Source organism: Chaetodon trifascialis, chromosome 21 (genome assembly GCF_039877785.1).
Source record: "Chaetodon trifascialis isolate fChaTrf1 chromosome 21, fChaTrf1.hap1, whole genome shotgun sequence".
Taxonomy (NCBI): domain Eukaryota; kingdom Metazoa; phylum Chordata; class Actinopteri; order Chaetodontiformes; family Chaetodontidae; genus Chaetodon; species Chaetodon trifascialis.
The window spans coordinates 21653522-21667987 of NC_092076.1; the positions used below are offsets into that span (position 1 = coordinate 21653522).

The window sequence follows — 14466 nt, forward strand, 5'->3', positions numbered from 1 at the left end:
GAAAACCATTGAAAATGCCTTTTTTGATCCCACATTTATCTTAACATAAACTAATGCATTCCTATATGTTAGGATTTCATTTTGGTCTACTATCTTTAAATTTAAAATTTTTATATTTGTCCACCAGGTTGTGCTACTTTTAACCCCTTCAAAGCATGCAGCAAAATTTCACACTTTTTACTGTTTTCTGTGAGCGTGCTTTGCCACTGAAATGATAAGTGTGTGTCGCTTTGATGTTGGATAATGGTGTGTGTGTGTGTAAGAAAAGTGTGTGTGTGTGTGTGTGTGTGTGTGTGTGTGTGTGTGTGTGTGTGTGTGTGTCTGTGTCTGTGTGTGTGTGTCTGTGTGTGTGCGTGCAACAAGTCTTTTCTCTTTGAAGGCCACACCTGGCGTTAGAAACTTATTCTACAATAATAAAATGATGAGTAGCTTGTTTTGGTTTTCGCTCGGGTTGTTTATGCAGGTGCAATGCAGCCATGGTTATAAATATGAGTAGTAGTACGGGTGTGGTCATTTTGGCGATGGAAAGACTTTACAGCACACAGGAGGCTCTGGATGTAATCATGCACTCTGAGTGCGAGGATGGCTCCTCATCCACCTCTGGGGATTCCGAGGCTGACATGGAGGAGGCCTCAGAGGTTGAAACTGACCAGCTGGAGTCCAACTCATCTGAAGACTCAGCTGAAGATGAGAGCGGAGGAGAGATGGATGAAGCAGCAGCGGGATGGGCTTCAAAGAACGGCAAAATTATTTGGTCTCCCACAAACGCCGAAACATGCCGCTACATCCCAGGTTTGATCCCAGGACCGACACACTATGCTGCTGCCCGAATCACTGACCCGGCCTCCAGCTTTGCACTGCTGCTGACAGATGAAATCCTGCAGCACATTTTGGCCATGACGAATCTGCATGGGAGACGCTCAATTGCAGAATGGCGAGATATGGACAAAGAAGAACTGCAGGCTTATGTAGGGCTGCTCATTTTGGCCGGTGTTTACCGGTCAAAAAATGAATCAACCCTCAGCCTCTGGAGTGAAAAGTCAGGAAGCATTTTCCGGGCTACAATGTCCCACAAGAGATTTCACGACATCAGCCGAACACTGTGGTTCGACGACAAGTTATCCCGGCCGCGACGCCGTGATGACAAGCTGGCTGCCTTCCGCAAAGTCTGGGAAATGTGGACGCATCGCCTGCCGATGCTCTTCAGCCCAGACAGAGACATCTGCGTGGATGAACAGCTCGTCCCCTTCAGAGGCAGGTGCAGCTTCAGGCAGTACATGCCGAAAAAGCCAGCCAAATATGGCATAAAGATCTGGGCAACCTGTGATGTCAAAACATCCTACGCCTGGAGACTGCAGGTGTACACAGGCAAAGCAGCTGGCAATCCTGCTGAAGTCAACCAGGGGATGAGGGTGGTCCTGGAGATGACAGAGGGGCTCCAGTGACACATCATTACCTGTGATAATTTTTTCACGTCTTTCACACTGGCAGAGGAGCTGCTCAGGAGGAAGCTGGCTCTGGTTGGCACAATTCGGCAAAACAAGCCTGAGCTTCCCCCTCATTTGCTCCAGACAAAAGCAAGAGCGGTCTTCTCCTCCACCTTTGCTTTTACGAGGACCCACACACTGGTCTCTTACATCCCTCGACGGGGCAGGAATGTGCTGCTCCTCAGCACAAAATACTGCAGTCCAGACATCAGTGATGAAATGAAAAGAAAGCCCATCATGATCAAAGACTACAACAAATGCAAAGGAAGTGTCGACAACCTTGATAAGGTAGGAGCTATTACGCATTTATGCGCAGTTATGCACACATTTATTTATTGTTACTCTATAATTGTTATTGTATTATTGTTGATCTTGTCTAAAATACATGTAGATTTTTTTTCAAGTGAGCATTTTCATATAGAATAAATAATATGTGTATCATGAGAAAGAATACTTGGATCATTTATTCATATTGTCTTGTTTTATGTTTTGGGGTTTGTTTGTTTGTTAGGTTGTTGGCACCTACTCCTGCAGGAGGAGAACAAATCGGTGGCCACTGGCCCTTTTCCACAACCTCGTTGACATTTCTCACTACAACGCCTATGTCCTGTGGACATCAGTTGAGCCATCCTGGCAGCAGCAGAAACCGCACAGGAGGAGGCTCTTCATTGAAGAGGTGGGAGAAATGCTGGTGCGCCCACACATCATGAAGAGAGAGCATCTTCCCCGCTCATCAGCCGCTGCAGGAATCGTTGCAGATCTGCAGAGTGCTGCTGCAGGCCCTTCTCCCATGAGCAAGTCTAAGAGCAGGGGGCAGTGTGACTTTTGCACAGAGAGAAAAAGGAGGAGGAGAGTTTGCAGCACCTGCTGCAAATGTGGCAAGTTCATGTGCAAAGACCACAGTCTCTCCATCTGCAGCCTCTGCTCCACCTGAGCTGGACTCTCACACCCTGATAGATATGCTCTCTCTTTCTCTCTCTCTCTCTCGCCCTCTCTCTCTCTCTCACCCTCTCTCTCACCCTCTCTCTCACTTGCCCTCTCTCTCTTTTGCCATCTCCTCATCTCAGCCTCTCCCCATCCCCAACCACATACATAAATGTTCCACATTTCTCTTTCAATGTTCATCATTCAATGTTCATCTTTCTGTGTTTATCATTCGGTGTTCATCTTTCAGTGTTTATCATTCAGTGTTCATCTTTCAGTGTTAATCATTCAGTGTTCATCTTTCAGTGTTTATCAGTCAATGTTTGTCTTTCAGTATTTATCATTCAATGATCATCTTTCTCAAATAAATTTTCTTCTGGTTCAAACTAATCTTGTACACACTCAGTATTGTTGTTTGTATTGTTGTTTTTTTTTTTCTCAATAAAGAAACTAGAAATATGTAAACATATTGACATTTGAAGGGTTAAAATCCCCAAAATATAATTAATATTTGAAATGTATATTTCAGGCTGAAGTAGTTTTAAAAGATTGAATCATTTAAAGTGGAAAAAAATCTGAATATATAATATTTTTACAGCAGTTTTTGGGAAGGTGGCACGTTTTTGTCTTCAGGATAAAATGCGTTAGTTTTTCTCTCAATCTGATACTGCAAAAAAAATAACAATGCATCAAAATCAATGTTGCTGCCAATCATTGACCCATCTCAGGGCCTAGTAATAACAATTATCTAATACTCCTTGAAATGTATTTTATGGAAATTATTTTAGTTTTGTTGTTTTCTTTCGAAAAAAAAAAACAGTGGAAGTATGTAAACATACTGGCATTTAAAGGGTTAAAATCCCCAAAATGTAATTAATATTTGATATGTATATTTCAGGCTGAAGTAGTTTAAAAGATTGAATTGTTTAAAGTAGAAAAAAATATGAATATATAATATTTTTACAGCAGTTTTTGGGAAGGTGGCATGTTTTTGTCCTCAGGATAAAATGCGTTAGTTTTTCTTTAAATCTGACACTGCAAAAAAAATAGCAACCCGTTTAGTATTTTAATCGGATTTACGTGCGTTGTTGTGAGTGCCATTGGACATACGTGTTTTTTAAATAATGCGTTCCAATGATGTCCGGTCATTTACGAGCCTCGAGTCTCCCGTTCATGTCCCACTAAATCCGTAAACTATTGATAGCAGGCTATCCTACATTTCCACATAGCACATTACCCTAATCTAAGATTTTTTTGGTATTTTGTGTTGAAATCAGATTAGTCCATATAGGCGAAGAGTCATCTAATACTGTATTAACGCACATGCATCAGTCTGACTCGGTTCAAGGAAATCAGAGTTTATCGTCTATCCCTTGCTTAAAACCTAACGTTATTTACCCAAAGATATCATCTAAACCCCTGTCATAATTTTTCTGTTCCTGCGTAACACTGCACCACACAAATTACTGCAGAAACTTACCTTTCGGCCTACGTGTATCAGTGGGCTATTAAGATGCTTTGTTACAAGAATCGGTGCAGTGTTTCCTCCTGAACAGATACATTTGGCTACATTTTACAAATCCTGCAGGTGTTCTGCCGAAAAAAAAAACATCCTTAACATAAAGTGCACTTTCTGCTAATTTCCTGGAAGACTGGCCTGCTGAAAAAAATATCCCTAAACCCGCAAAACAGGGGAAGCTTTTTTTTTTTTTTAGCACAGATGTTTTCTTTCAGCAGAACACCTTTAGTATCTATTCAACAGCATACCTTCTGATGATATCAAAGCTAAATAAATTATTTCATGTTTTAACAACCATATTAACATGTTATATTTTTAAATGTTAGCAGATAATGATGACCAAATAGAGTGAAACTGCTTTAATCAAGATTCAATAATATAATTTGTTGCATTCATTAATTTAAAAAAATAATTTAGACATCACAGAATACATGACATTACAATTATAATTATGAACAGACAGGAAATGGAAATCAGGCTTTTCATGAAATAAATACGTGTTTGAGCACTTAAAATTAATTAAGAATAAATAAATATTAAGTTAAGTTTTTACATGTCAAAATACAATATAGTAAAATGCTATGCATTGTTTAGCCGCTTGACTAAACACAAGCTCTTCATCACTACACAACATCAACAACAAAACACAACAAAACCATAAACAGAACATCAAACAAAACTGATTTGTGCACTGAAACTGTAACTACTTAACTACTTTGGCACAACTATGAACATTTGTGTGTGTGCGTGTGTTGATTCCAGCTGGTGATGGCAATCACTCATGTTGCAGTCCGTCGTAGAAGGCATGAAAGTCTTGTGGCAAAACCTTCTTCAAGTCTTGGAGGTGCCTGAACTTGAGTTCTTTTATTTTTTGGCTGGATGCATACAGTGGGGTCACTGTGGTGACACTCATTCTTCTGAGAGATGAGCACGGGTAGGGTGTCCAGTCATCTGAGTGATGAATCTTGTAGGCCATAGTGCCATCCACATTGTACCTAATAGACAGATGAAAGAATTGGACGAGATTACACAGTGTATTAACATAGAAGTTGTGTTGAATTCCTTTTTCAAGTATTGATGCTAAATTGTGATGACATTCTTGTTATAAATACAAGCTGGAGATTATGTTCAGAGATAAGTTTGATGTGTGTGATGTAATGGCTTGTTAAGCTAGCATACTGGCTGGAAATGTAGTTCAATGGATGTTATGAAATAAAGCTAAATTACTGTATTTGATGTTTCACACATTGAAATGATGTGTTTAGAGGAAAGAAGTTGTGATAATCTTCATACCTAGTTTTCTAAATATGCGTTGTCAGATCTATTAATGTGCTGATGCAGTACATTAAGGAATTATTTAGTGATAAGATCTAACGTGAAAACTAAGTGAAACCATACATGGTTATTTCTTTCTGTTTTTATGTCCTATGTAGTATCTAAAAATAATTAGGCAGCATTTGTGTGAGAATGTATGTGTATAATAAAATACCTGATTGCTCAGAGGTCATGCACTGTAGGATCGCTGGCAGTTTTTCCTGGTCGTATGGATTTGCAGAGGTTCAGCTGCTTGAAGTCTTTGAAGAAAGCATGGTTGACGTACCTCACCTTGTATGGCCTGGGATTGGAGCGAGCACCCCGGATCACTGCAGCATACTCAGCTGGTACGCAGATTTCTCTGTGCCTCAGTCTTCTCTCTATCACGCTATGCACAGAATCACACTCCATTTGTGTGTGACCTTTTTCAAGGTACTTTTGTGTCACTGGCTTCTGTTTTTCAGTGGCAAACTTGAGGAGGGCATTGCTTAATAGCAGGTTTCCGTTCTGGTAGCCGCATCCATCACTCCACAGGATGTACTCATCATACAGTGGGTGTGCTTCAAGATAATCCACAATACAGGAAGCAAACTCGTTGGCAGAAAGACCAGCTTCACCCTCATGCCACAGGTAATTTGTTGCATCATGTGATTTCATGTCAAAGATGGTGAAGTTATGAACACGGAGCTTGGTCTTGTAATAGAGGGCGGAGGCTTGCAGCTTAGGGCAGAGCAGGAGCCCCTGTAGATCCATGCACACCAACAAGGTCTTCTCACCTGCCTCTTCTTTGTCTTTCTGCTTCATGGCTCGTGCGGTATCCTTTTTAATGCAATGCTCCTCCCACGTGGCAGCGTCGAGGTTCCCAGCCTTGAATGTGCAACAGGTATCACACTGATCTTTTTTGGGATGAAAAAGAGAAAGATTCAGGTCGTGAAAAATGGTGGAAAACACTTGCCTTGACAGAGGGTGGAAACCGTGTTCTGCACAAGAATGCTTGTACTGTGTGTGGAGGTGGCTGATAGACTTGAAAACAGGCTCCAGGTACATCTTCGAAGAGGACGACCTACAGTAGTGCGATGGTACTTTTGGCAAGTCTAGAAGGAAGGTCTTCAGGAACTCTTGCGCTTCTGTCCCTGCCCTCACTCTCACATTCACTCTTTTAGTCTGTTCAGGGCTCTTCCCTCTTCTCCCCACCCACCTCAAAAAACACCATTGCTTTATCCCCAGTGTTGACAGGAACATGCGTTGACACACTCGAAGTCTTCTACCATCCACAACAAGGTGACAAAAAATGGATGCTGACCTCCTGGACTCATCTGCTCCTGTCCGCCGCCGCTTCACACTGCTTACCTCCACTAAAGATTGGACAAAAATTTTCCTCTCTCTCCAGTCTAATTTCTCCCAAAAGTATTTAAAAATCTCCTCCCTCTTTGACTCGTCAACTTGTCTGCAGTGCAGTTTAGAGGACCGCTGGCAGGCCACAGACTGGCAGGGCATCCCCATATGTCTCGCCTCCTTCAACGCAGGCTCTTTATCTCTCCTACCGAGATAGGATTGACCCCTCATTCTCCTCCTTTTCTGGACATTGATTTTCCAGGTTTCAGGATCAGCCTTCTTCCTCCGCCTTCCCAGACGAACCTCACCACCTGAGGAGTCCACTTCATCTTGTCCTTCTGATTAAATAAAGATAAACACTTAAACATACATTAAAAAACATTTACTGGGAAATAATGTTCTTACATTGTGAGATCTGTGAAATCTCTTTGAGGTACAGTTTTTTTGTGGGAAGGTTTCTAAACAAAAGATGCCAAAATAACAACAATAATAATAATACCTACCCTCATTTTCTGATTCATCAGGAACATAGTCCTCCGAATCTTTTTGACTTTCAGGTGAATCTTGAAAAGATAAAGAGAAACAGATTTAGAATACTGAATGTAATATTGACATAACTCAATGTTGTAAAAACTCTGCATCCTTTGCTGTGGCTGACTTAACCCTATTTATTCCACAAACCTTCCGCTTCACTGCTGCTGACCCTCCTCTCTGCCTCAACTGCTCTACTGTATTTTACTTTAGGTATTGCACATAGCTCCTCTAACGTGAGAGACATGTCTAGCCTGAAAAGGAGAAAACAGTGCACATAACAGACACATCAGACGTCAATGAATACATCTCAGTCAGTAATCTAACGTAAACAACACTGTCATGGTTATAAAAAGTTTTTGAACGGCATCGCTCGATGCAAGGACAACATTAGCCTAGCGTTAGATGCTATAATAAGTCTGCCAAGTACTGACGGTATACAGTCTGTGTTTACGGACATGACAAATCATCTGATATACAGGCAACGTTAGTAGAGGTTGGCAGCAACAAAGCTCATTTTGGATCGGGTAGCCCGGATCGGTCAGAGCGGTTAGCCCTCAGGATTGAGTTGTACAGAACGAAAATATGTGAAATACTACGTGCAAATGACAATCGTGAATGTCTGTTAACTAGTCGAAAAGTTGAACACAGTTGTCATACAATAGATTTATGGTTATACTTTACCTTCCTGGTGAACGAAACTGATGACCGGACTCTGGCTTTTGACTTCCACAGATGCTATTCCTCAACAAAGGGTAGGGGGGCCAGAAGGGCCAGATGCGGGAGATTCGCACATTGATGGAAACTTCTGACACCCAATGGAGATACGTGTTAAATATATGATGTAATAAAACGTCTTTCCATTGGTCACTTGGATCCCCAACGCTACCTGTTGCTGGGGGAGAATGTGAATATTCCTTAGCCAATGGAAAGTCAAAATCGTTAAAAGTGGAGATACGTGTTTTTTATCGGACAGCGACGATATGTGTGTGTGGGAGAGGAGTGCTGAGGTTGCCACAGCAACTTGAGGTGGCCTGATCAATGATGTCACCCACTCAGACACAGGTGCAGACACACATGCATTTGATTGGAGTCAATGAGGAGCAGACACAGAAACGTCTGAATTTGGCCTCTGCGCACCCCTCGAACAAACGCTTCTCATGCAAAGACCGAAAGTCCTATTGCCGAAATTTCTTCACCATGAGAGCCACAAAAAATTTCGGCAATAGGAGTTTCGGTCTTCGCATGAGAAGCGTTTGTTCGGGGGGTGTGCAGAGGCCAAATTCAGACGTTTCTCAGACTCTTGCAGAGCCAAAGTAGCTCGTCACCATGGTTACCTGTGGCCTGATCTCAAGTTGCCGTGGCAACCTCTGAGCCTCAGTGCCTCTCCCACACACACACATATGTGGCTTAAGCTGCAGCTATGCAACTAATTCAAATGAGCAGCTCCTCATTAAGCTCTGCATTGGCTTGCTAACTAGCCACAGCCTAGCCTATTACTGGTGAGTTGTAGGTGTTAGTGAGGTAATGAGTGATGTTGGCCTGTTAGCATTAGCCACAATGCTAACATGCTAATGCTAACATGAAGTTCTATGAACTTGTCGGTGCATGGAGGTTTGACTTTTGATGTCGGGTTGTTGGGCTAACATGCTAATATTAGCATGCTAATGCTAACATGCTAACTTAGGCTAAAATGACTCTTGAAGGTGTTCTAATGATGGTTCAGGTGTTTTTAATGTGTTATTTGACATGCTAATGTTAGCATGCTAATGCTAACATGCTAACCTTGGCTAAAATGATTGTTAAAGGCATTCTAATGATGGTTCAAATGTTTTTAAAATGTTATTTGACATGCTAATGTCAGCTTAGCATTAGCAGCTGTTCGCATCGTCCGGCAGGGGCCCCCGTGGCCCTTTCAAAATTTCCCAGGGGGAAATTGTCTAGTTACTGCTAATATACATTAATCTACAGTTATTGTCTTTTTGAAAATGGTGATAAACCTGTAAAAAACAAAAAAATATATTCAAAATTACAGTGGAATGTGTACTAATACAATACCATATAAATGGTAAAAATTTTAATTACTTCCAATATCTAAATGTACAGGCACTTTATAGTTTAAAAAAGCAAAAATCTGTAAGAATACAGAATACTCTCTGTAAAATGACATTATTTAAAGTGCACTTTTTGTAAAACAAAGTATTTTAAATTGTCTCTATACAGTAATGTACAGTAAATTACTTTACAAATACTACTTATTACCTCTAAAAAAAACATAAAATCACCTTAACCACACATCCTTAATGAACTGCAATTTTTAATGTAAACACTACAGATTTCTGTAATTTTACGTACATTTCTTCATTATCATTATCAGGAAAGATCAGTAAAATTACATTGCATTTTGTGTAAAATTACATTTGAATATGAAAGAAATATGTTAAATTACCCTTAAAAAACATAGTAATACTGTAATAATAAATTATTAGTAATTAAATGTTATTCTAAAGGTAAATATTTAAATTATGGCTAGTATCTGTTAATTTACAGTTATTACATTGTCTTATGGAAAAAGGTGGTAAACCTGTAAAAACATACAGAAAATTGTATGTAAAATTAGAGTTAAAGGTGTACAAATACAATAAATTGTCATTAAAAAACATAATATTAATGTAATCTTACATTGTGGTTAATTAACTGTAATTTTAAACATAAAACCTAAAATTACTGAAAATATCTGTAAATCTACTGGCATTTCATTGTTTTCATTGGAAAACAGGAAAAATCTGTAAAAAAATACAGAATATTTCCTGTAAAATTACATATTTTTTTTACAGTGTATGATGAGAAGCCACAAACATGGATCAATTAAAGCATTACTGAGTGGACACTGGCAGCACTTAGTCCATTGTGGCAAATTACACATATTACACAGCTGATTGCCAGTGCCTCGTGGCTTCTGAGATGAATATGGAGAGGAGCACAGATACACACATCTTCAAACAGTTGCAGTAAGGGCAACCACACGTCCTGCCTGCTAGCTAGTCACTGAGCTAAATAAAGTGTGTTGGCAGCTACAGATTATTATTGGGTGATGACACTTTATGTGCCTTTTAATTTAGGTCAGACCTGCTGTAGCAGCATGGTCAAACTCCTATATGATTGATATGATTGATGGTTTTTAATTGCATATATAGTAGAACTGATGCAATGATTCTAATCTGACTTTAAAAAAGTTTTCATTTTCATCATAAGAACATTTTCAGATTCATTATTTATCTTTCCTGTTTCTGTATTTTTGGCTATATTTTCTGATCTTATTTATTTCAATTTTGAAACAGAAAAAATATTCAACAGAGCAATGAGTGATTGTTTATTATTTCAAAATAATCATGATTCTGGTAATTATCACCAAAGTGTCACTGGAATTTTTAGGTGCGATATTAAAACTATTGTTTCTCTGAGCTTCTAATATATACTAATACTACATGAAAAAACTTAGAAACACCTCTTAGTATAACACAATACAGCTTAACATCAGCAAAGGCTACTGTATACTGTAAAGGATACAGTTGAATCAACACCCCTGTAAAACATTTTCAACAGAAAGTGAAAACTATTACCTTAATGAAGGTTGGATTTATTGTGGGACTGATTAGACTGCATTTGTTTTAGCTGGATGTACCTAATAAACTGGCAAAGAAATACATCACAAGGTAAATGTGTATATGATACCCATGAGAAATATTACAAGTTACTGTATATTATTAATATCATAGTGATGTCAGAAATGACATGAAAGAAAGTAAAAGTAATAGTATAGTTTAGTAAGTCACTAAACCAGACAAGTCCCTATGGGATTATTATAATATTTATAATATTATGTGCGGGCAAAACAATTTTCAAATTGAAGCACATTAGTTTTCATTCAGATGCACTAAATTAGCAATGTAGGATACTTAAATATTTCTTTATTTCAAAGATGGTGAAGCGAGTGCTTGTCTTCATTTTCCTGTCAGCAGCTGGAGGCTGATGGATGTTAGTGGTGAACTGAAATGTTACAGATCTCAAATAAACTTCTTTTCGACTGTGAGGAGGTTCATAATATCAGGGACAACCCATGCAGCATTACATATTTAACGAGTTCCAGTTTTTTAGTCTGTTATTGCCAAGTTTGCTCATATCGTCTCCTCCAGCACGACCGTCATTCCATCATGACACACTACTGGTATAAAAAAGGCCTCACAAATACTGTTATATGTCCAGGGTTTCTCTCTTCAATGTGCATTTGTATAAGTCCAGCTAAAGTCAATCATACAATAGCAGGATTGAGCAGGGCTACATCCCACATACCCACAGATTAGAGCATCTCAGCTAGAGGTAGAGCAAGAGAGGTGGATCAAAATTGACACAAGCAGCAGAAGAAGAAGAGTTTAAAGGAAGTGATCTCTATTCTGGAGCAGGTCCTCATTTCACTGTCCAGCACTCCAGCAGGCTTCCCTCTCCTTTTCTCTAACCCATGCACAGTTCCTTGCTTGGCACGCTCAATTATTTATCAGCTTACAGACGCACTGAGGAGAGCAGAGAGGAGGGAGGAGACAGCTGCATACCTCCTCTCTGCCCTTATCTGAAAAAGTGAAATGACTGCATTTTATTTAAAGTGTATCTTTATATTGTTGTTGTTGAAAATCATGGTTTCTGACTTAAACCAGTTTTGTTCAGTGTGCCTCAAAGCATATAGCACTCTCCATGAGAAAAAATAAAAGCAATAATTTCACAAAATTATTATATTCTGTTCAAAACAAGAGGTTTTTTAATGTCACGTGACCAGATGATGTTACTTACAGTTGCTCCCTGTCTCATTTTGCTGTACTGTTTGCTTTGAAAGTGAAGACTGTCTGTTGTATAAGTAAACTATTTAAAAAGGCAAGATTTTAAATTGTGTTCAATTAACGATAACTGGCTGTTTCCCATGCACATTTATGGTTATGGTCAACTGCTTTAAAGACTTGTCTTTCTATTTTTTATGCGTGTTAGCTAAGACTAGCTAAAACAGGTTATTTGCATTTATTTATCATGCAAACCTCAATGTTTTCGTTGCCTCAGTTTGACTAGTGCATAGTTAATGTTATTACTGTTGTTACTTTGCTGTCACAAAAGGAAAAAGCAATTTTAGTATGATAAGGCTTATTTTTATCTATTTATTGAATATAAATAGGGGAGGTCCTGCACAGTGTTTAAAACACACATTTGCTTAGGGCAGCAGAGCTAAGTGACGCAAAGAAGATGAAACTCCATTTTATCAAATTAATGACTGAAATTCACTTTTCTGTGAGAAGATGTTTAGGTTCGGGGACTGTGAGGGCGACTGCAAAACCTTCAGTTTGTTACTCCATTGTGGATTTTAGTTGTGTTTAAAATCATTATCATGTTGTAGTCATCTTCTTTTCATTTTTAGCATTTGTACAGATGATGTACTGTTTGATTCTAGAATTTAATTGAATCCACGCCTTCTAACAGTGAGATGTTTCCCATGCCACTGGCTGCAACACAAGCTCAAAGCATGATCGATCCACCCCCCTGCTTGACACTACACTCTTTTTTCTACAAACACATCTTCAGGTCGCTGCACGGTAGAAAAGCATACCATCACTATGAAGTTTTGCAGTCAAATGGCGATTTCGATTTGCCTTTCTAGCAATCCTACAAGTTCTCTGTGAGAGCTTTCTTGGTATTCCCGACTTCAGCTTGACCTTCACTGTTCTAGTTAACTGCCATAACACCTCAAACACTTTGCTGTCTTCTTAAAGCCTTCTCCTGCTTTATGGACATCAGTTATTTTGATTTTCAGAGATATAGGCAGCCACGTAGAGGAGCCCATGGCTGCTGACTGTTCTGCTGCTGACAGGTTTGAGGGGTCACAGTATTTATAAAGTTTTGAAATTTGCATCACTTGGCATTTCCTTGCAATGATTGTAACAAGTCATAGCCAGAGCAAGGTGATTAAGGTCTGAGATCTTGGTGAAAGTTATCTGACATCTCCAAATCCCTTGGGGTGCTTAAACTTTTGTATGGTGCTTCTTTCCTTTTTTCACTTAAAAAAAAAAAAAAAAAAAAAAAGCATTACTCTTGCTTAAAATGTTGAAGAAAATGTGTCATTTTTAACATAATGCATTTTGGAGATCAGTTCTTCTTCTCCTCACTTTAATATACTCATTAAAGTACTCAGTAACCAACGTAAGTAACAGGGGCTGCCTAAACTTTTTCATACAACTGTAGCACAGCATCTGAAAAACAGTGAAACAGTAAGCATTTTGTGTCTCTGCTGTCAGTTGAACACAAAGACAACTTTGTAATAAACACTAGAATCAAAGCCTGTTGAGATTTCATCTTCTCTTGATTAGAACCCACCTTCCTTCAAGTAAACCAGTGGGGCAAGTCCATCCATCCATCCATTATCTATACCGCCTATCCCTTTCGGGGTTGCGGGGGGCTGGAGCCTATCCCAGCTACAATGGGCGAGAGGCGGGGTACACCCTGAACCGGTCGCCAGCCGATTGCAGGGCCACATGCAATGACAAACAAACATTCACACTCACACCTACGGACAATTTTAGAGTCATCAATTAACCTAATGAGCATGTTTTTGGTCTGTGGGAGGAAGCCGGAGTACCCGGAGAGAACCCACGCATGCACGGGAAGAACATGCAAACTTCACACAGAAAGGCCCCGCCTGACCCGGGGATCGAACCGGCAACCTTCTTGCTGTGAGGCACGTGCACTACCTGCTGCACCACCGTGCAGCCCTGGGGCAAGTCCTCTGTGCATTAAATAACATTGTAGAATATGTTGTTGCACCTTACCAAACTGAGGAGTATTTCTTATCACATATATATATATAAAGTAGTAGTACTAATACTAGGCCCTAAACTCACAAAACACAAAACATAGTTTCTTCAAAGGCACCAATTTCTGGCACCAATTGCAGGCTGCTTATAATCTGTATGTGTAGATTTTCTAAGACATCTTTGGAGGGTACTGATGTTTTAACACTTCCCCTTGATGTAATTAATGAGGATATTGCACCGCCAGTGAAACGGAAACACCCATAAAAAATGTATCCTACCATGGATTCAGCTTTAAACTTGAAATGGTAGTAACCCATTGGCCACTGGCTGTACTCCCACAGTTTTCTAAAATATTTAATATGATTATTCCACAATTACAATTTACAATTACAATTACAATTTGTCACTTGGTAGACGCTTTTATCCAAAACGACGTACATATGAGATTTTCATACATCACAAGCAAGATTCTGGACAGGAGAGAATAACAAGTGCTCTAACATAAATT

At 39.4% G+C, this 14466-nt stretch overlaps 1 pseudogene; it reads left to right on the forward strand.

Annotated features, from left to right (window-relative positions):
* Window positions 1-488: 488 nt before the first annotated feature.
* LOC139350059 (piggyBac transposable element-derived protein 4-like) lies at window positions 489-2421 on the forward strand (annotated as a pseudogene).
* Window positions 2422-14466: the final 12045 nt, after the last annotated feature.